Below are 22885 nucleotides of genomic sequence, written 5' to 3'. Positions count from 1 at the left end.
GGAAGTGCCTCCGCAAAGTCAACAGTGCGTTACTGTCGGAAGTAGTGTAAGTCAATGGGCGACGCAGGGATTTTAAATATGTTGGCGACAGTGGTGCGGCACGCATCTGCGGAACAACGGAAATACTACAGGAAGCTCGGGAATCCCAGTGATGTTTCTGTCCAGCAGGGAGTATGTCCCGTGGTGAGTGGCAGCGCCAGGCTTGCGTTGGGCACGGTGTTATGTATATCACTCTGCCACAGGGTCATACGAATGAAGTTTGTTGCGGTGCATTGGGGGGGGCGGAGCATCGCACCTCAAATGCAATAATCCAAATAATAATCCAAACATTTGTATAGTGCTTTTTTTCCTGTCGGACTCAAAGCGTTCAAGAGCTGCAGCCACTAGGGGCGTGCGCAAGGGGCCACCCTGCAGTGTCAGGAAGTCTTGCCTTATGCTGGATACACACGTTGCGTTCCCACACTCGATTCCCGTTGATTAGTTTATTTCCGACATGTCCGATTCGCGGGTCGATGGATCGTTAGGTCGATTTGCCATACTTTACATGGCATTCGACCTAAAAATCATCGAAATGCGCTCATAAATGCTCGGAAATAATCAAACCGTCGGGAATCGAGCGGCGCATTCAATGCGGGAATGCAACGTGTGTATCCAGCATAAGACTCCTTCCTGAATAGGTACTGACCCTAGCCAGGATTCGAACCCTGGACTCCCATGTCAAAGGCAGAGCCCTTAACCAGTACACCATCCAGCAATGGCCAGGTGTAAGACCGGCCTAAAGCGCAGTACGCACACAGGCTTTCAGCATTTCCCTTAATAAAAGTGGGATTTCTCTTTAAAGCAGTAGGATCAGCCATACTATGCCAGGGAAAAAAAACACATATATAAGTAAATACTTGATCTACTTACATAACACATGTATTGTACTGTCCACGTTTTGATTTCAGTGAATGTTATATAGTAAATGATGAGAATTCTGTTCCTGGTGGGGGCCATGTCTTTTGCCCACAGTTAAGGCTAACTCGTGATGTCATTTCTGCCCTTTACTTTTTTTCTTGTCTCCTCCAATCGCTGAGCCACCTCAGCCTTGCTTGTAAACACAAGTGAGTAGGGGATTAGGTTTCAGATAAGGAGCTGGCAGGGAAATAAAGGAAAGAGGAGGAATACATTATAGATAAAAATAACCCCCAGCATGCAATTCTTTGGCACCGACTACTAAAGGGCCAGCGCTCCTTAAGTATGTGATAACTCCAAATCATAACAGCAGAAAAAGTTTTGAAAGTTTTGAATGCAGGATTAGCATCTTTATCACTCAATACACTCAGACCAGTTGCTGTTGAAATTTGATTTTTATGGTGACAATACCGCTTTAAGGTATGTGAGAAGATAACCTTGCTTTTTCCCATTTCTGCCTATTTCTTTTATGCGACTGAATCCTTCATGAGACTCCTGCACAGGCTTCCATAGTAATAAAGCAGCTTATCTTCAGCCTCTCTGACACAACACGCTACAGTAATAGCATGGAGTAAAAGAACAGGCATTCTCTGCAGAAAGGCTCCAGCATTATAGCATACATGAATCATATCGCTGCTTTGTCCTCACAGGAATAGGCTCTGCAAATGTCATTGACCCTGCAGCTGCTAAGACAGGCCTGAAAGGCTCGGAACCAGCTTTCACAATTACAATCTACATAGTGGCCAGCTGCGGAGACGGAGGAATAAAAATAACTGCGCACCCATGTCATTTCCTGTAGAGGCAATCAGGACCAGCTGAACACCAGAGCAAAGGTTCACCATCCAAAGAAAATATAGGCCAGGCAAAGTGCTGACAAAGTTCTTTCGAAGAAAAGAAAAGAGATTATAATGACATTTATGATGAATACACTTTTACAGCAGAGCTGTTGGCAATGTGGGACATTGATGTCATCATTTTATTGTGGCACAATGGAATATTGCATGGTGAGCACTTCCAAACGGCAATTAACACTACCCCCTTCACCAAAACATGTGGAGAAATCTGATAGAAACTAGTCCAAAAGCAAAATACAGCAAAGTCCCTGGTATCCGGAACCAGCGGGGATCACCTTATTCTGGATACATATTACATAGTTATTTTGGTTAAAAAAAGACATACGTCCATCGAGTTCAACCAGTATAAAGTACAACACCAGCCTGCTCCCTCACATATCCCTATGCTTGCCGATTCCTTGAGCAACTGGCTGAATAAGCACAAACTTCTACCTGTGCAGCGTAAAATGCTCACCAAGCCTCCAGCAAAGTGTTGTAGCCTTCCTGAAGCTCCTAGCGGCTTTCCAGTTTCCTCTCTGTATGGCTCCCAGTGGGTCACCTGTCCCGTGTCGGGTCAGGTGACATGCCGAAAGTCGTGCACGGATGCCAGAAAGCCGCTGGGAGCTTCAGGAAGGCAACAAGACGTCGCTGGTGGCTTAGTGAGCATTTAAAGGGACTCGGAGCTCAAAATAAAAACGAAATCGGTACTCACCGGCGCATGTGCAGTACTGTCACACCGGCCGCCGTGGTGATGACAGACGTGACGTTTCAGGAAGAAGGAGCCCGACACTCGGGCCCAGTGTCTCCGGGAGCCGCCGGGGAGCCATGGACGCCGTGGGACCTCCCGACCTACACTGGGCTGCAGAAAGCCCCAGGTGACTACCGATTTCATTTTTATTTTGAGCTCGGAGTCCCTTTAATGAACTTGAAACCCCCCCCCCCCCCAAAAAAAACAAAGCACTATGCCTGTTATCTCCTCAGACATACCAGTTGGGTGAGACTTTGCTATACAATATCTGTTGCTATTTCCTTTACTAAAGATGAACCACTGGTCACCTATGGAGCTCCCTCTGAGAGTTCATCACTTCCATATAAGCAAGAACAATGTAGAGCCTGATAAGCAGAGCAGACAAAATTCTGGTATAAACTGGGCCTTATCAGAACACTTGAAAGGCAGTTTCCAGGTATTTACCCTTCGTCAGGTTTAACAAACACTTGAAGAGAGACTGAAGCCAATAAAATGACCTCTTTTTTACTCTGCAGTACTCTTCAACATTATGATCAAAGATGAATCGCCGCATCCACGTGGCAGAACGATGTATTTAACCCCGCAAAATCTTGGGGCAAAATTCCACGACTTTCTAGGTCGTGGATTTTGCTGCCCGGGGGAGGCAGAGGTTTGCACTGTAGCTCTGCCTCCAGTGCAGTCAATCTCCGTGGATCTCCGCCTCCTCCCGCCCCTCTCAGTGAAGGAAGACTGAGAGGGGAGAGGAGAGGCGGAGATCCGCGGAGATTGACTGGAGCAGAGCTTTGTGCAGTAGCTCTGCCTCCTCCAGGAAGTACCGGAGGATTTTGCCCCAGAGATTTCAGGGGGTTTAAATACATCGTTCAGCCGCGTGGATGCGGCGATTCATGTTTGATCATAATGCTGAAGAGGACTAGAGAATAAAAAGAGGTAATTTTTTTCGCTTCTGACTCTCTTTAACACATCCCTCTTGCAGATAAGAGTCCCACCCTGGGTACAGATACTCCTCCACTTAGAAACACTAAAGTTACAAATGTCTCATACTTACAAAGTTGTTCTCATGTACAAAATGTACTGTTGTTGTTGTTACAGTACATATTTTGTTGTTACATGTTACAGTATTGTATAAACTGTTTTGTCATTGTCATCCCCATTGTTTATATCATATGTCCAAATCCAGAGTTGTCTCAAAGTAAAACATTTATCTGCATGTACCAATATGTACAACCCATGCAGGAATTACAAGCGGCCTATGTGATTGGAAACTGTTCATAAGTAGGGGACTAACTGGATAATCACTTAAAGGGTAACTTCACTTTAGTGCAGTCATTTTGTAACTGAACATCATTAACCATTTGAGGTTAACTACCCACTGACAACATTCTTGTACACAGCTCCCCCTACCTACTTATCCCCTTAGACCAGGGGTGTCAAACTCAAATACAAAGTGGGCCAAAATTAATTGTACACTGCGACCTAGTCGCTGGCCAACCTCAATGTCTACTGACCACCTTTCTCCCTTATAAAGTTCCCTTTTGTCTAATGGCCCCCCTTCAATCCCTATACAGTTCCCTGGGGTCTAGTGCTCTTCCCTCCCCTATACAGTTCCCTGGTGTCTAGTGCTCCTACCTCCCCTACACAGTTCCCTGGTGTCTAGGGGCCCTACCTTCCCCTATACAGTTCCCTGGTGTCTAGGGGCCCTACCTTCCCCTATACAGTTCCCTGGTGTCTAGTGCTCTTCCCTCCCCTATACAGTTCCCTGGTGTCTAGTGCTTCTACCTCCCCTATACAGTTCCCTGGTGTCTAGTGCTTCTACCTCCCCTATACAGTTCCCTGGTGTCTAGTGCTCCTACCTCCCCTATTAAGTTCCCTGGTGTCTAGGGGCCCTACCTTCCCCTATACAGTTCCCTGGTGTCTAGGGGCCCTACCTTCCCCTATACAGTTCCCTGGTGTCTAGTGCTCTTCCCTCCCCTATACAGTTCCCTGGTGTCTAGTGCTTCTACCTCCCCTATACAGTTCCCTGGTGTCTAGTGCTCCTACCTCCCCTATACAGGTCCCTGGTGTCTAGGGGCCCTACCTTCCCCTATACAGTTCCCTAGTGTCTAGGGGCCCTACCTTCCCCTATACAGTTCCCTGGTGTCTAGTGCTCTTCCCTCCCCTATACAGTTCCCTGGTGTCTAGTGCTTCTACCTCCCCTATACAGTTCCCTGGTGTCTAGTGCTCCTACCTCCCCTATACAGTTCCCTGGTGTCTAGTGCTCCTACCTCCCCTATACAGTTCCCTGGTGTCTAGGGGCCCTACCTTCCCCTATACAGTTCCCTAGTGTTTAGTGCTTTCCTCCTACCTTGCACATATGGCTTCCGTTTATCTAGGGCTTCACCTCCAATATAGCTTCCCTGGTGGTCTAGAGTGGGCAAAATTTAATGCAAAGTGGGGAAACCACTTAGGGGGGCCAAGTTGAATGGCTCTGAGGGCCAGATTTGGCCCGCGGGCTAGAGTTTGACATGTATGCCTTAGACTATAAGCCTATTTGGGCAAGAATTTTTACCCTTATGTATAAAGTAGTGACATATTTTCCACCCTCATGTGTGATGCTTTCCTGACCTCTTCAATTGTTGTTTATCTGTAACCCATTGCCTTGTGAATTACCCACTGTGAATTTTCTATTGTAAAGTGCTACGAAAGATGCCAGCTCTATATAAATCCAAAATAATAATAATAATAATATAGAACAAAGTCTCATATTTTTATTTTCGGTTTTTAGGGGTTGCATTTTTAACTTTGAATTCTAAACAGCAGCCATGGCATTCTGATGTACAATCTGCTTCATTCTCAGAGGAACATTTTGGCACTAAAATGTTACCAAGACGAGACACACAACATTTATATCACGCTTTTTTCCGGTCAGACTTAGGGGCCCTTTTCCACTAGCAATCGCAATCACAAATGCCAGCGATTGCAATTTTTCATTAATTTTGTTATGCGATTGCGATTTTTCATTTGCATTTCATTATTCCTCTTAAAAATCGCACCAGCAACCGATTGCGATTTACAAATCGAATCACTATAGTGGAAAATACTTCTCATGATTTCTTTGATAAAGTAGCAACCCTAGCAATTTAAAAATCACCAGCGATTTGCGATTCAGCTGTGCAGTGGAAAAAAGGCCCTCAAAGCGCTTCAGTGCTGCAGCCACTTAAAGGGGAGGTTCAGGGAGTGTTAAAAAAAAAATCCATATCCACTTACCTGGGGCTTCCTCCAGCCCATGGCAGGCAGGAGGTGCCCTTGCCGCCGCTCCAGAGGCTCCCGGTCGTTTCCGGTGGCCGACCCGACCTGGCCAGGCCCGGCTGCTAGGTCGGGCTCTTCTGCGCTCCAATCTGCGCCTCACGGGGGCGCGCGGACGTCATCGGACGTCCTCCAGGCTGTACTGCGCAGGCGCAGTAGTTCTGCGCATGCGCAGTACAGCCCGGAGGACGTCTGATGGCGTCAGCGCGCCCGCGTGGGACGCAGAAGAGCCCATCGTTGGAGCGCAGAAGAGCCCGACCTGGCCAGGTCGGGTCGGCCACCGGGAGCCTGCGGAGCGGCGGTGAGGGCACCTCCTGCCTGCCATGGGCTGGAGGAATCCCAGGTAAGTGGATATGGATTTTTATTTTTTTTTAACACTCCCTGAACCTTCCCTTCAAGGCGCGCTCCATGGGCGACCAGGTTTATTAAAGAGCCTTGCCCAAAGACTCCCTACTGTTTTACATGTTTTCTTGAGCCAGGATTCAAACCCTGGTCAAAGGCTCAAATCCCACATCAAAGGCAATAGTAAGCTCTCTAGCTGACCACTATCAGCAGTGTTTCCTCAACCAGATAAAAGAGTTTTGACTTCTATTTAGTTTTATTTACTTTACAGGACATCTGGCTTTGTTTGTCTTGCTGTTAGACTGGTTAATTTGCATAGATAACAGCTAGAGTTTTTTTTTAACACTTGTCTAGCAGGTGTCAGGTTACCAAGAAGCACATACCTGAATCTTTAGAGACCAATGAGATGAGAACAGCTTCTCTTGCAGGTCACCGCCCATAGTCCCTGGATTGTGAACATGAAGCTATGGGCAATAACAGGCAGGAGGGCTTGAACTGTGACTTGGAGGTTGGCCACTCCAGTGGCAGAGGGAGTAGTGTGCAGATATGAAATCAGCTGGCAGACTGAGTTGTCGCCAGTAACAACCGGAACTGCAGAAGCAGTATCAGTAACCACAAGCCAGGATTCAGCAACTGTGCAGGCGGAAAAGCTGAGGTCGGCAACAGATCAGATGCTCGGGCTGAGCAGAGATTGGCAGCAAATTGGGTCCTCAGAAAAGCCAGGGTCAGTAACGGAGCGGGTAGACGTACAAAATCAGCATCGATAACAGAGCAGGTTTTCAGACAAGCCAAAATCAGTATCAGATAGAGAAACAGGACAGAGACTAGTCAGGCCACAGGAGTAACAAACTAGCTGCAATACTACAGCAAGTTGCTATTGGCACTCCTCCGTTTAAATAGGCAGTTTGGCGTGACTGCGTATAGGCATGCGCACGTACGCAAAAGCCTGTGCATCCTTTCGGCCCAATCCTCAAGACACGCATGTTAGGCTAACGCGCGCATGCCGTTATGCCTCCCACAATGCAGAAGTAGGCTTGGACACCAGTTTGTTTGCTGCTGCCTGCAGAGCACGTAAGCAGGATAGTAGAAAGGGACTTCAGACAATTTCTTATCAAGGCTAGTACTATTTATCTGATTGTGTCAGTTCAGGTGCACGTTAAATATTATTACTTGACTTTACTCTGAGTTACTATATCTGTTTTTTAGGAAACTTGTTAGAAAATGTGGCAACAGTGTTTCCCACATCAAAGGCACCAGCCTTACCAGTATGCTATCCAGCTGACCACTATCAGCAGTGTTTCTTCAGCCAGATAAAAGTGTGCTGACTTCTATTTAGCTTTATTTACTTTATGCCTGGTACAAACAAAGCAATTTTTTTGGCAGATATACTGCCAGATAGATTTTTTCCAACATGTCACAATTTTCCGTTCGATTTTCCGCTCACTTCTATGGAAAATTGATTGGAATTCAGATTGGACATGTTGGAATTAATCTATCTGGCAGTAAATCTGCCCAAAAAATCTCATAGTGTTTAGCAGGCATTACAGGACATCTGGCTTTGCTTGTCTTGCTGTTAGGGCCCGTTTCCACTAGTCGCCCTGCGCGGCTGCGAGACGCGCGGCTGGACTTTCTAGTCTGCAGGTACACAGACAAATCCCAGAAGCCATGTCATGCAAGGCTATGGGATTCGCTTGCCTCTTGCACAAAAAAATGCTGCAATGTCGTCCGAATTGCTAAGGAAATCGATTCGAAGGCGGCAGCAGTATCCCTTATGGCAGCGTTTTTCCGCATCTGGGGAAACTCTTTGGATTTGGCCTGATTTCTGCAGCAGTGGAAATGGGCCCTTAGGCTGCATAGATAACAGCTCTAGATATTTTGAACAATTGCAAAGCAGGATAATAGAAAGGGACTTCAGACAATTTCCTAGAGCGGACCTGAACTCAGAACTTCCTCTCTGTTTCAAATGATGCACAACAGCATCATAACCTTTACAGAAAAACATTTCTCTGTTACAACTGATACAAATCTTTAGTGTATGAAATTACAACTTGTGATTAGTCACGGGGGATTAGACAGGCTGAACTCTCTACATACATACTGGGTGCATTACAACACATTTTCCTTCAGTCTGTGCAAGAGTTCAACCCTCCTACTAATTGCATCAGTTCAGGTATCCTTTAAATATTATCACTTTATTCTGAGTTACTATATATTTTTTTTTTTTTTACGAAACTTGTTGGAAAATGTGGCAACAGTATATAAATAAAAGCTGAAGCTTAAAGCAGTCTGCTATTAGCGTTGCTTTTGTTGTCTTTAATAGGGCTGCTGCACACTACAAGAACTTTTAAAATACTAGAGATTTTAAAAGCTATTGCTAATGCAATGCTGTGTGGGATGTTTACAAAATCACATTGCTCCAGTGTGAACACACATGTAGGATAACATTAGCATGCGCTCTTGTCGTGTGCACCAGCCCATACATTGCTTGTAACCACCTGTGGCATTTCCAGGGAGGAACGTCTTGGTGTCTACCACTGCCACGGGAAGTGTCTTGAGCCTATATACAACCTTATAATGTGTGTCGTTGGTATCTGGTACACCTCATTTCCCATACTGGTGATGGTGAACGCGTTAGAGACAGCTTTGGACATCGTTTGGTGATTCAACATCATTTGTAATCCCTTTTATGATTGTGCAAACCTTTGACATTACCTATCTGAACTTTGGACACTGTTCTCTCACAGCAGTGGTCCTTTTAAATTACCTGTTGGCACTGAGTGTTTTTTATATAAATGTATATAAGTAGCTTGGCATTAGTTACTTTGGGTGATATTACAGTTTAACAGTGTGCTGGCCAGGGAGCCATTATGGGGTATTGGTCATTTTTTAAAATGGAGGATGGAGAATTCCATTGATCACAGTGGACAAACTAGACGTGGGAGAGGAGAAAGAGATTGATGAGTAGACTACACGGGAGGTAAGTATGACCTGTGTAAGGTTATTTTCACATTTAATTCTCAATTCAGGTTTGCCTTAAAATTCTCCCATCTTTGGCTACTTCCACACTTCTAGACCTTTGGGAAAGGGGTATGAATGATGCCTGGATTGAGATCTATGTCTATGTCTGTCATCAATCATAATGATATAATACATTGGCGCGATGTCCTTAGCTATCAGGAGTGATTACCGTATTTTTGGACCATAAGATGCTCTGGACCATAAGACACACCTAGGTTTAGAGGACAAAAACAAGGGCAAAAAATATATATACTAAACCTGGTGCATCCATGGTGAAGGGGCATCTTGTGGATTATGCCCCCTTTGTACCTCATGCTCCCTTATACCTCATGTGTCTCCCTCTGTCCTCCTCTGTCCCCCTTTGTATCCGTTTCCTCCGTGTTCTCCTCTACATGGGCACAATACAGGCAGACCCTGCCATTGCAGCAGAGAAAAAGTGAGTCTTATAGACCAAAAAATACAGTACATTTCTCAGATAAAACTACTGTTGAGTGAACTTTACATTGCTTAAAGAGGAACTGTCGCAAAAATCTTAAAATTTAAAATTACATACAAATGAGAAGTACGTTTCTTCCTGAGTAAAATGAGCCATAAATCACTTCTTTCCCGTGTTGCTGTCACTTGCAGTAAGTAGTAGAAATCTGACATTACCGACAGGTTTTGGGCTAGTCCATCTCTCCATAGGGAATTCTCAGCATGGCCTTTATTCTTTATAAAGACATTCCCTGAAAAAGATTTATACAAAGATGCTGGCCAGCCTCCCTGCTCACCGTACACTTTTTTGGCAGTTGGACGGAGCAACTGCCATTCACTAAGAATATTTTGAAAATAAAGAAATCCCTGTGAACCCCCATGAGGAGATGAGCTAGTCCTGTCGGTTCTGTCAGATTTCTACGACCTACTGTAAGTGACAGCAACATAGGAGAAAAGTAATTTATGTCTCATTTTACTCTGGAAGGAACATAGTTCTTAATTGTATATGTATATAATTCAAAGAACCTACCTTGTTGACGCAATCATGAGTATGTGACAATCCACTAAAAAGAAAGGCATTTCAGTTCCTTCTTCAGATCAATCTTAGTGTGTTTTATCGATTTAATTTGCATAAGAAATACACATATCTGCAAATCAATGTCAAAGGGCTTGATTCATAAAGCGGTGCTAACCTACTTAGCACGTCTAAAGTCTTTAGACGTGCTAACCAGGGTGCTAAGTAGGTTAGCACCGGATTTCTCAATCAGATTGCGCGCTAACTTTGCGCGCGCAAAGTTTTACGTGCGCAAAGTTTTATGCGCGCTAAGTCCAATAGGCTTTAATAGGCACTTCGCGCGGAGCGCCCTGCGCTCTGTGCAGTGTGCGCGTAAAGTTTTACGCGCGTAAAGTTTTACACGCATAAAGTTTTATGCGCGAAAAGCTCATTTAGACATGCTAAGGGGGTTTTCACAGGCGTGCTAACAGTTAGCACCGCTTTGTGAATCAAGCCCATAATGTCAGCTATATGTTCTCTTGTATTCTTATAAGACAGAAATCGGTACTTCTCATCCACATTGCTTAGTTCTGCAGTAGGAGCAATTCCTAATCACTCCTATCAAGATCTGGCATTTGTCCAGCCCGGAATAGGTGTGTCGCAACCAACGTTTTGCTTAAAATGCTCTCACTATACCATTTCCCAATACTACTCTTGTGTTTCTAAGGGCTCGTTTCCACTGTTGCGGTGCGGAATCGCCTGGATTCCACCGTGGACGAAAGCGCATGCGTTTCTGCATGCGGTTTTCCCGCGATTTCACATGGCTAAGAAGCAGGCAAATTTAACCATGTCACTGCCTGTGTAAATTTCCATACCATTACATGCGAAATCGCACGCGAAATCGCGGGGAAAACCGCATGACAAAGCCGCATGCGATTTCCCTATTAAAAGCATTGCGGGCGATTCGCCCGCATTCCAGCCGCACGCAAAATCTGACGGCTCTGCCGTGCAGATTTCCCCCGCACACCAAAACGCACCTGCACAACGCACCAGTGGAAACAATCCCATCCACTTGTATTGCCTATGCGAATCCGCATGCGGTGCCCGCATGCAGATTCGCTATATTGGAAACGAGCCCTAAATTCTAGCGCACACAGAAGAGTCTGTCAGACCAATCGGCTATGTGCCTACTATGTAGAAAGATTGCTGATCCTTGGTAAAGCAATCATTTGCCCTTTTACAATTTATTTAAAAGCAATGTAAACACACTGCAACTAAATGATGTCCGCAGTGCATTTTACTCTCCCCATACTCCTTCTGTGATCAAAGCAATCAGGAAGCACTCCAGCCTGCAGCATAAGAAAGATGCAACACAAGCCAAACACAGCTGAGTGCCTATTCATTGGCATTTAACACTGCTCTATAAGATCTCATTCCAAGATTCATACACTGTGCTTAAAATGTACCCGAAGCAGCGTCAGGGCGGGGCAAATGGGACGCAGAGGCATGTTTTATTTGAGTAAAATGAAACAAAAGAATTTCTGGCCACAGGAGCAGCAGAGAGTGGCGACAATTGACGCTACCTGATCCGGATAGCTCCCAGATCAGATAGTATGCCTTATGCTGGGCATACATGGCTCGTTTTATATTATCAATCGAGCTGCTGATGGCTCGATTGATAATATTCAACCTGTCCGATCACTGCGGCGGGTCGATACCGCTCGATCCCCGCGGGCGGACAATGGAAGAAACGAAGCGCAGATAAGGAAGTGCCCGCGGGGACGAGCGGTGACGCACCGTGTATTCCCACCATTAAGCCTAGTACACACCATACAATTGTCTGTTAGATTTTCTATAAGATTTTCTGTAATTAGATTATTTTCTATAAAGTACTGGTAGAGACTGGTCATTGGCCTCGAATCACGAAGCTTATCTCCTGTCTTTAATAACTCTTCTGAACTGTTTTACAGTTATCACCATGGTGATATAATTGTGATAACTGTAAAACAGCTCAGAAGAGTTATTAAAGACAGGAGTTAAGCTTAGTGAATTGAGGCCATTATCTCTGGTGCATTGTCTTCTGGTTATCTCCTGCTGCGTAGAACAATGCTTAATTGCTAGGCAGATAGATGGTTAGATAATTTCCAACATGTTGGAAATTATCTATCTGGCAGGTAAATCTAGCAGAAAATCTTAAGGGGCCCATACACCTAACGACTTCCCCACCGATATACAGCAGATTCGATCACTGTGATCGAATCTGCTGTGAAATCGTTGATTTCAGTCCGAAATCAATTGTTCCCGTCGATTCCGGTCGAGCCGCCCATGCGGAAGATTTTTCTCGATCGCCGGCGGGTCGGGAGTGAGTCGATAGCAGCGTTCGAATGCCCAACGATCGACGCAATAGAGCGACTATACAATAGCTGCTCCGGCCGGCACGTGTCCTCGCTGTCACCGATGTCTTCTTCTCCGCACTGGGTTCTGCGTTTGGTCTGGCTGGCTTCACTTCCTGTCCCGGCAGGAAGTTTAAACAGTAGAGCGCCCTCATGCCGCATTCATGCCAAATGGCGTGACGTGGTTGTTAAAAAGTTAAAGGAGTAAAAAAAAAGTAAAAAAAAAAAAAAAATCACTTACCTGGAGCTTCTGCCAGCTCCCTGCAGCCGTCCTGTCCCACACCGGTCCTCAGCGATCCTCCGCTCCCCCGGCAGCGGCACAGTTTAGTTTCCACCAAGTCGATGGCAACTGCGCCTGTTCGGCCCTGGCCACGCGTATTATTGTACATGTTCCTGTCCACAATAGCATCCTCTGCATGTGTAAGTTTGAGGTTTGCTACAACCTATTTTGGATACTTAGATAGGGAGGGTGAAGTCTCCTGATCCATACAGAGGTTTTTCCCATCCTCCTGAGCCAGGCTGATCCAGGGATGAGATCCCAGAAGCGTTGCCGCACTGTGGCTGCGCAGTAGTATGGACCCACTTGGCGGAAACATATGAGCCCGATCAGGTCCGTGCTACTGCACAAGCCACCTGCATAGTAGCCCAGACCTGCTTTTTACGCCTGAGAGTGATCGGGTCCGTGTTACTGTGCACGTTAATAAACTTTTTTCAGCGGTCTCAGCACTGGACTGGGCCGGGATAAGGACCCTGTAGGGGCACTTTTTTCCCTACAGGTACACTTTAAGATGCATTCAGAGTGCTCCAGAAATGCAGCTCAAACACACACACATATCAATATACGCTAGTCGTTACTGAGGATCCCTCACTGCTGCCCTCCATCACCCAATCATAAATCTCAGAGTGCATTTGTGACCATCTCATGTGGCCAGGGAGGTCAGTATGCCAATTCTCCAGTCAGACCACCACTGCCTGCTGCCACCACCACGGTTTCACCCCCCCCCCCCCTCCCGGGATTAATTCCTCCCGCACAGCCGCACTCTGGCGCGCAGTCCAGGCTCCTGCCTGCTGCTGCTACATCTCCAATGCTAGGCCTCCCCAAACGGCAACCAGCACCAAAAGAGGCCACAACTCCTGGGTCTCGGGATCTCCATCTCCACCCACCACTGGATCACCCGGACTGCTGCACCGCAGGCCAGGCAAAGCCATCTCTGGCCCTGCTCCACTGTTCCTAACTCTAAATGGGGGACCGGCGGTCACTTAAATTGTAAGTGCTGCTACTGAGGGTATAGTCTTATCATAATTATTGTCATAGACTGCCCCACATCTCTGCTATGGTCTGCTACTTTTACAGCTGTGGCCTGCCACATTTACTGCCATAGCTACACCTACAATCATTGGTATGGACTACCCACAATTTATGCTATGGACTGCGTAACTACTGCTACGGACTGTTATAATTATCGCTGGGGATTGCAATGGAGGACTCACTGCTCTCCATCTTCTCTCTCTCTCTTTATCTTTCCTTTTCTTCTCCTCTATCTCTTTTCCCCAGGATAGACTGCGGGGCATCTAATTCAAAATATCGCTGCAGTAGCATTTGAGTGCCATGGACTACCCCCCCTCCCCCGGTCCTTCTCCTGGGTCCTCCTTCTGTATCTCACCATCTATGCCATTTATTCTATGTATATGCACTGAACCTACTGTATACACCATACCTGCTGTATGTATCTGTATGCACTGTATGTTTTTACTGTATCCACTGCATGCTAAACGCACCTTTCTGCTACTGTACCATCACCGATCCTATTTTGTGCCAAAATCAATTCCGGGTACAATTCTCGTTGTACTTGTCGAAATAAACACAATTCTGATTCTCTAGTGCATCATCTTGAGTGCATACCAGCAGAAATACAATAACAGCATGCAGGGAGATGCTCTGGGATATATGCTGGCCACATCTGCCCAATCTCTGCACCACTGCAAAGGGCGGACACTTGGTCAAATGGGGAAAGGGTGTGGTCACAACTCACAAGCTCTTCACATGCGGCTGGTGATGGTTGAGCAAAGTAGCAAAAAGGTAGCCATAGATCTGACGATTATGGGCAGCTTCCACAAAGAGACAAATTTATCTCTAAATTGGATCTGAATAGAGATAAATTTGTCTCTTGTCGAAGCTGCCCATATCAGACCCGGATTTACATCACAGAAGCCTATAGGCACAGATGTCCTGGCACCCTAGACTTCCCCCTCCATGAACCTACAAACCCCAACCAAACCACACCACTAGTGTGCTGGCTGGCCCAGCTATAACTTCTCTCTTAGTTCCCTTTATGTGGTATAACAACAGAGGCGCCAAGTAGAGTAAAATTAGTTAAAATTGTTAAAAAGGGGGAAGTGGGTGGACTCACCTCCCTTCTGAAAAAATGGCCAGACAACGGGCAGGTTACTTCAAGTTTAAAGTAACATTTATTATGAGCTCCAAAAGTGCAACGCGTTTCACGGGTAACAGTCCCGCTTCTTCAGGCAAACAATTTTTGGAGGGAGCAAAGTCGGGTCAAGAGCCAGATATAGCGCCTCTATAGCCTCTCAGTCTGACAGAGGCGCTATATCTGGCTCTTGACCCGACTTTGCTCCCTCCAAAAATTGTTTGCCTGAAGAAGCGGGACTGTTACCCGTGAAACGCGTTGCACTTTTGGAGCTCATAATAAATGTTACTTTAAACTTGAAGTAACCTGCCCGTTGTCTGGCCATTTTTTCAGAAGGGAGGTGAGTCCACCCACTTCCCCCTTTTTAACAATTTTAACTAATTTTACTCTACTTGGCGCCTCTGTTGTTATACCACATAACTGTTTAGTCCACCCTTGGTGGAGGGGTGTATCCCCATTTTCTTCTATCTACAGAGAGCGACTTCTTAACCCTGAGCGGGGTCAGGTTACAATTCTCCCCGCCTGCTTATCCAGTGGTTGCCTTGGAGGCGACCCGTCCTTGTGAGTATAACCATTGTGTGTGTTTGCATCAGACATCACCTCATTAACATACTACACCATATTGGGCTCTCGGTTCTCCCCCTTTCTTTCAAGCTCTTAGTTCCCTTGCTCATCATAAGTAGCTACAGGGGCCCCTTAGTATTAGGTAGTCAGAGCTATCCTCAGTATTAAGTAGCTAAAGATGCCCCCAAGTATTAGGTAGCTGGAGTTGCCCGACTGAAGGGAGATCTGGTCACTGGAAAACCTAGACGTGCCTGAGTAACCTCTCATTTAAACTCCACTTGTAACTCTGCATAGGTAAGGCAGGAGGCAAGCACCTGGGGAGGGGAGTGAGACGCCTTTCCATCATCATGCGCCTGTAGGCACGTGCCTACAGTGCCTTTTGGTATATCTGGCCCTGGCCCATATACTACAGGCCAATTCCCGTCTGTTTTCAGCATGAAATCTTTAGGAAATTGGCTGAGCCTGCTGCGACCGCCCCGCCACCCACCCCCCCAATGTATAAATATGCCCCGTGTGTGCATTTATACATTACCTGTCCGATGTCAGCCTCCAAGTGGTGTCCGTCCATCTCGCCAGGATCTAACAGCCGCATACACGGTAGCGGCGCATAGCCTCTGATGTCAGACACTATGCGCCGCTAGAGTGTATGCGGACAACGCGTGGAGGCTGACACCAGACAGGTGATGTATAAATGCACACACGGGGCAAATTTTCAGATTGCGGCGGCGGGGGTTTCGACGTTCGCTCCAAAACCAAGATGCCGCCGCACCGGTAGCCACAGGGCTCCGGCCTCTTCTTTTCATTTCTATCTCCTTTCTGTCCCTAATCTCCCCTAACCTACAGGGAAGGATGCGTAGGACACAGGAGAAGGCACGTAGAGGCACACAGAGACTTGTGCTGGTCCAGGGCGCCCGGTTTTGGATACTGGCTGCGGGCCGCTAGCTGATCAGCTGTTCGGGCCCTCGTGCTCATCGCACCACTGCTGACTCTGACCGCCAACCAGCCTCCCTAACCACCGCACAAGGGAATACATCCACCACCGCTGGCTGCCACACCGCCCTCCGACTGCCGTGCGATGGGAGGAATAGCGAACCTCAGGATCCCACGTGGTGGAGCCACCGCTCTGATCGCGGACGCCGCCTAGGAGATGCAGTTGCTCCGCAACGCGGCTACTGCCTGTCCCACTCTGACACAGCTGCAGCACCGCTGCTAGGACATCCAGACGCCGCCAGGGACATGTGGCTGCCCTGCCATGTTCTGAGGACCCGGGGGCTGCTTGAACAACACCGCTTCTCTCCATGGGGGCCACAACACCGCCGCTGCCCGGAGATGCCACCCAGAAAAAAGTGGGCTGCTCCACTGCCGCTGCCCGGAGGGGTATGTTGTGATGGCCACTGAGAATCAGGGCCACGACTGCTCCACCGCTGCGACCCGCAGGGAATGGGTGCCTTCGCTCACCCTGTTCCCTCTACTGCTCCATGCTTGCCACTGTAAGGAGCCAGGCCCTGCTCCCCAACACCGAGCCTTGCAGTCACCAGCAGCACAGTGCAGCTCTGATGTCCCCTCTGTTCTCATCCACCAGACCACTCAGACCAGCCTACACAGCAGCCCTGGATCCCCGTAGGCTCTAGAAGGAGCAAACAAAATGGACCTGACCAACTCAGACTGAGCAGCAAGCCAGGGCTAATCAATCTGCATCCATAGATGGACTCTTTGCCTCTGTCTCTCTCCTCTTGCTCTGTCTCTTTCTTTCTTCCCTCATTCTCTCTTTTAGCTATCCCTTCTCTCTCTTCTCTATCCATTATTTTTCCAGGACACACCGCAGGGCATCTGGAACTGCTGCAGAGCAGTGCGAGCGACGCAGGTAGATGTGGCTGCTCCCCTCACATAGCACTCCAGACCTCCCCACGCGTCCTTTACTATAGTCATGTGTGATATATATATATATATATATATATATATATATATGTATATGCTTACTTAAACAAAACCTGTACTGAAAATTAAAAGTCAAAATAAGCATACACAAGTCATACTTACCTTCCATGTAGTCTACTCCTCAGTGTCTTTCTCCTCTCTCGCGTCCTGTTTGTTCACTGTGATCAAGGGAATTTTCCGTCCTCCATTTTGAATATGGCCATTACCCACAACAGCTTTCTGGTCAGCACACAGTTAAACTGTAACATCGCCCACTTGAGCCATAGGGAAACATGGACATTACCTGGTACATCAGTTTTCCTCTCAGCTATAACTGACAGCAACTGATATTTTACTGACAGCAACTGATATATTTCAGATCTGACAAAATATTGTCAGAACTGGAAGGGATTATTGTCAGAAGAAATGGTGAGCTTCAGAGAGGAACTGATGGCAAGGTAACTATGTAATGTTCATTTGAAAGTTACCTCATGTGTTTATTTTAAATATTTTTATTCAGTACAGGTTTTCTTTAAGTACTATATGTGTTTGACCATCACCGACCCTGTATGAGCCAAAAACAATTCCGGGTACAACCCCTGTTGTACTTGCCGATATAAATTATTCTGATTCTGAAATCGGCCGCCGTACCGCTGGACACCCGACTAACCAACTTCGACCCAGCATCTTGCAGCATGCGCGATCGACAAATTGGACCAATTTCCGTCCCAAAACCGGTCACATTGTCGGTTGGGCATGCACTTGGCGGCACTGATTTTCATCCAATTCGATTATAATAATCGAATTGGATGGTCGATCTGACGCCAAGTCACCTGATATATGGCCACCTAAAGAGGATCAGGCAATTTCTTGATACTGGCAATGTTAAGACAAGGGCAAACTGTAGCATTTTACAGTCAGCGACGTATTGTAAACAACACGTTTAAATCCATATTGATTACATTAAATTAAAAAAAAAATCTTGCTGTGTCGATTTACACAGGGCTGCTACTGTATATACTGCAATCCACCAACGCTTTCTGCAACATTCGCTATAGTTTTATATTCAGGTGAAGGTTATAAGCTCCTGCTGCCGAAAAGCTGATGATTTTTTATAAATCCAGGCCAGTCTTGCATTGTCTTTTATCAGGTCCACAAATCCCTTAGTAAATATCAGGCCTTGTGTTATTTGGATGGATAAAGGTTCATTTTAACACACACTAATACAATTATTTACATTCAGTTGGTCTTTTGCTTTGTACCTAAAGCCTCATCTACATGCGTAGATGAGGCGGTGATCCTGCGGCTCGATTAGCCGCCGGATCGCCTCTTCCGCGTCCCCGCGTAAACCGGAATCAATACCCGCTCGATTCCCGCTCGTCCCCGCACCGCGCATCCGCCGCTCGATTCCCTGCCATTGTCCCCTCGCAGGGAACGAGCAGGGAATCGGTGGTAGCAAGATCCGACCTGTCGGATCTTATCAATCGAGCCGCATCAGCAGCCCGATTGATAAGGAACATCGCCGCTGCATCTACGCGTGTAGATGTGGCTTAAAACCATAAAATAAATAATAATGAAAACAAACAAACTACATTTATAGCCTATTTCCACTACATGTGGACTCTGGATGCGATTTTCTGCATCCAAAATGCAACACGTTTGTGAATGGAGCTATTTCCAATCAATGCAAATTTCTTGACGCGATGCTGTGCGTAAAAAATATGGATGGTATGCTGCATTTTTTTGCATTTCGGAGTGCGAATTTAACCAGTATGCACAGCGTCATTTCCTTTTGCCTATCTTCCTGTTTCCTACTTCACATGTGATGTTGCTTGGCAGTTTTCAAATTGCAACACTAATTTTCGCATAAAAAACACGCATAAAAATGCATGCATTTACAAAAGTGTGTTTCTGTATCTGATTGGCAATGCGTGCTAGTGGAAATAGGCCCATAACCATTTATGCCGCGCGGACGTCAGCCTTTTTTCATAGTAAATAGCATATAGGGCCACCGGAGGCTGTCAAAAGACTAGGGATATAATTTTAACGTTGCAATAACTGGGACAAAATAGGCAAATAAAATGTGTGGATTTTAATTATGGTAGCATGTGGTATTTTAAAACTATAATGGGCGAAAACTGCGAAGTAAAGGATTTTTTTCCATTTGTTTCTTAATTATTCCCGTTAAAATGCATTTAGAATAAAATAATTCTTAACATAATGTACCACCCAAAGAAAGCCTAATCGGTGGCGAAAAAAAACAAGGTATAGATCATTTCTTTGTGATAAGTAGTGATAAAGTTATTGGGGAATGAAAGGGAGGAGTGCTGAAATGGGAAAATTCCTCTCGTCCATAAGGTGAAAAATACCCACGGGCTGAAATGGTTAAGGTACCTGATACACTTATTAACCCTGACTGTTCATTGGAGGGAGCAGCGCTGAAGCTGAAATACTTTGGACACATAATGAGTAGGGAAGATTGACTGGAGAAGACCTTGATGCTAAGGAAAAATGTAGGGCAAAAGGATGAGGGGACAGCAGAGAATGTGATGGTTATATAGTATCATGGAAATAAACATGATCTTGGAAAAGCTTTGAGAGGCAGTAGAGGATAGTGGGTATAACACTCCCATAACTTCAGTTCCCAAAGCTCGGTGCTTGGGGGTAATATTCGACTCATCTCTCTCTTTTATTCATCATGTTCACTCTATAACCAGCTCCTGCCATCTCCAACTCAAAAACATATCTCGCATCCGTCCTTTTCTCACTCAAGACACAACTAAAATGTTAATGCATGCTCTTATAATTTCTCGTTTGGACTACTGCAACATACTACTTTGTGGACTACCTTCTAACAGACTGGCCCCACTCCAGTCGGTACTGAACTCAGCTGCTCGTCTCATTCACCTTTCTTCTCGATCTTCCTCTGCCGACCCTCTTTGTCAAGCTCTTCACTGGCTGCAAATTAACCAGAGGATTCAGTTCAAACTCCTAACCCTAACCTACAAAGCTCTCCACAATCTCTCTCCCCGATACATATCATCACTAATTTCCAGATACAAACCCAATCGCATTCTCAGATCGGCACATGATCTTCTGTTGTCCTCCTCTAGAATCACCTTCTCACATTCACGTTTACAAGACTTCGCACGCGCTTCACCACTCCTCTAGAATGCCTTCACACAACACATCCGTCACTCGCCAACCTTTGTTACCTTTAAACGCTCTCTAAAAACACATTTGTTCCGACAAGCATATGCGCTACCTTAGGCCACTTCCCTTTGTCCTAAGACCAAATTGCACTCCTACTAGGTATCCTAAAACACACTGCCTCTATATATTTGTTGCATACTACCCCTCCTCTTGTTCCCCCCCCCCCCCCATTCCCTTTAGATTGTAAGCTCGCAAGGGCAGGGCTCTTTCCCACTTTTGTGTCTTGGAAATGTTACTTTTATCACTGTCATTACTAATTCTATATTTTGTATTTTGTATCATTCTTTGTATTTTGTCACTAATTATGTATCTTATATATTGGTGTACAGCATTGTCTGTATTAACCACTTGAGGACCGTGGGCTTTACCCCCCTTAAGGACCAGACCCGTTTTATCCATTCAGACCACTGCAGCTTTCACGGTTTATTGCTCGCTCATACAACCTACCACCTAAATGAATTAAATGAATTTTGGCTCCTTTTCTTGTCACTAATAAAGCTTTCTTTTGGTGCTATTTGATTGCTGCTGCGATTTTTACTTTTTATTATATTCATCAAAAAAGACATGAATTTTGGCAAAAAAATGATTTTTTTTAACTTTCTGTGCTGACATTTTTCAAATAAAGTAAAATTTCTGTATATATGCAGCGCGAAAAATGTGGACAAACGTTTTTGATTTAAAAAAAACCCATTCAGCCTATATTTATTGGTTTGGGTAAACGTTATAGCGTTTACAAACTATGGTGCAAAAAGTGAATTTTCCCATTTTCAAACATCTCTGACTTTTCTGACCCCCTGTCATGTTTCATGAGGGGCTAGAATTCCAGGATAGTATAAATACCCCCCAAATGACCCCATTTTGGAAAGAAGTCATCCCAAAGTATTCACTGAGAGGCATGGTGAGTTCATAGAAGATTTTATTTTTTGTCACAAGTTAGCGGAAAATGACACTTTGTGACAAAAAAAAAAAGTTTCCATTTCTGCTAACTTGCGACAAAAAAAAAATGAAATCTGCCACGGACTCACTATGCTCCTCTCTGAATACCTTGAAGTGTCTACTTTCCAAAATGGGGTAATTTGTGAGGGTTTTTTTTCTGTCCTTGCATTTTGGGGGGTGCCTAATTGTAAGCACCCCTGTAAAGCCTAAAGGTGCTCATTGGACTTTGGGCCCCTTAGCGCAGTTAGGCTGCAAAAAAGTGCCACACATGTGGTATTGCCGTACTCAGGAGAAGTAGTATAATGTGTTTTGGGGTGTATTTTTACACATACGCATACCCATATTATACACTTTGTATGCGGCGATACGGGTGCTAGTAACCCGCCGGCGCTTCCGAACGGCCGGCGGGTTACAGCGCGAGGGGGGCGGAGCCAGTCCCCGGCGGAGGATCGCGTCACAAATTATGCGATCGCTCCGCCCATGCCCGTACAAGGACCACCGCCTCTCGCACATGCGGCGGTCATTGCGGGATCCACTTTCCGGCCGCCCATGTGCAGTGGGCGGTCGTTAAGTGGTTAATATGTACCCCATGTTTGTTTATTTCTTTGTACAGCGCCACGGAATGTGTTGGCGCTTAATAAATCAATAATGATAAGTTGTAATTTGATCACTCAGCTATGTCAGCTGACTGCCACAGCAGAGCAGCTAATTTGTAAACACAGGACGTTAAAGGGAACCTTAACTGGCGAGCAAAAAAAAATTCACTTACCTGGGGGCTTTCCCAAGCCTCCCGCAGCCGTCCGGTGCCCGCGCCGGTCCTTCGGTGCCCTCCGGTCTCCCTCCGCCGCTAAGTTTCGTTTTCGGACGACTGCCAGTCGTCCTCGGGCCTCTTCCGCACTCCTCGTCGTAAACTGCAGTAAAGCGCGTCATGTGCATGACGCCAAACGCGTCTTGCGGACGCGCTTTACTGCAGTTTACGACGAGGAGTGCGGAAGAGGCCCGAGGACGACTGGCAGTCGTCCGAAAACGAAACTTAGCGGCGGAGGGAGACCGGAGGGCACCGAAGGACCGGCGCGGGCACCGGACGGCTGCGGGAGGCTTGGGAAAGCCCCCAGGTAAGTGAATTTTTTTTTGCTCGCCAGTTAAGGTTCCCTTTAAGAATATGTCAGCTTCCATGAAAGCAGGAAGTAGGCACACTGCAGATTTATTGCAGGAATTGTAACAGCTATAGCAACGAAGTCATTATGCAGAGAGGAAGTGCTGAGTTCAGGTCCTAATCCAGAGGGTGA

General features: G+C 46.2%; 1 protein-coding gene across 7 annotated transcripts in view; it reads right to left on the bottom strand.

The window, feature by feature from the left end:
• Positions 1 to 22885, bottom strand: part of CPEB3 (cytoplasmic polyadenylation element binding protein 3) — a 255613-nt gene that overhangs the window by 231216 nt on the left and 1512 nt on the right. Inside the window, exon 2 of one of the 7 annotated variants that reach the window (XM_068257805.1) lies at positions 20296 to 20405. The exons of 5 other annotated variants lie outside the window; for them this stretch is intronic. The gene's annotated coding sequence lies outside the window, so the exon portion shown is untranslated. Of the gene's footprint in view, positions 1 to 1735; positions 1789 to 20295; positions 20406 to 22885 lie in introns of those variants that run through there. One more of the 7 variants, XM_068257806.1, reaches the window with a different exon arrangement.

The sequence above is a fragment of the Hyperolius riggenbachi genome, chromosome 10, assembly GCF_040937935.1.
Source record: "Hyperolius riggenbachi isolate aHypRig1 chromosome 10, aHypRig1.pri, whole genome shotgun sequence".
Taxonomy (NCBI): Eukaryota; Metazoa; Chordata; class Amphibia; order Anura; family Hyperoliidae; genus Hyperolius; species Hyperolius riggenbachi.
Note: the sequence above shows the minus strand (reverse complement) of the source record. Positions and strands in the feature narration are given on the sequence as shown.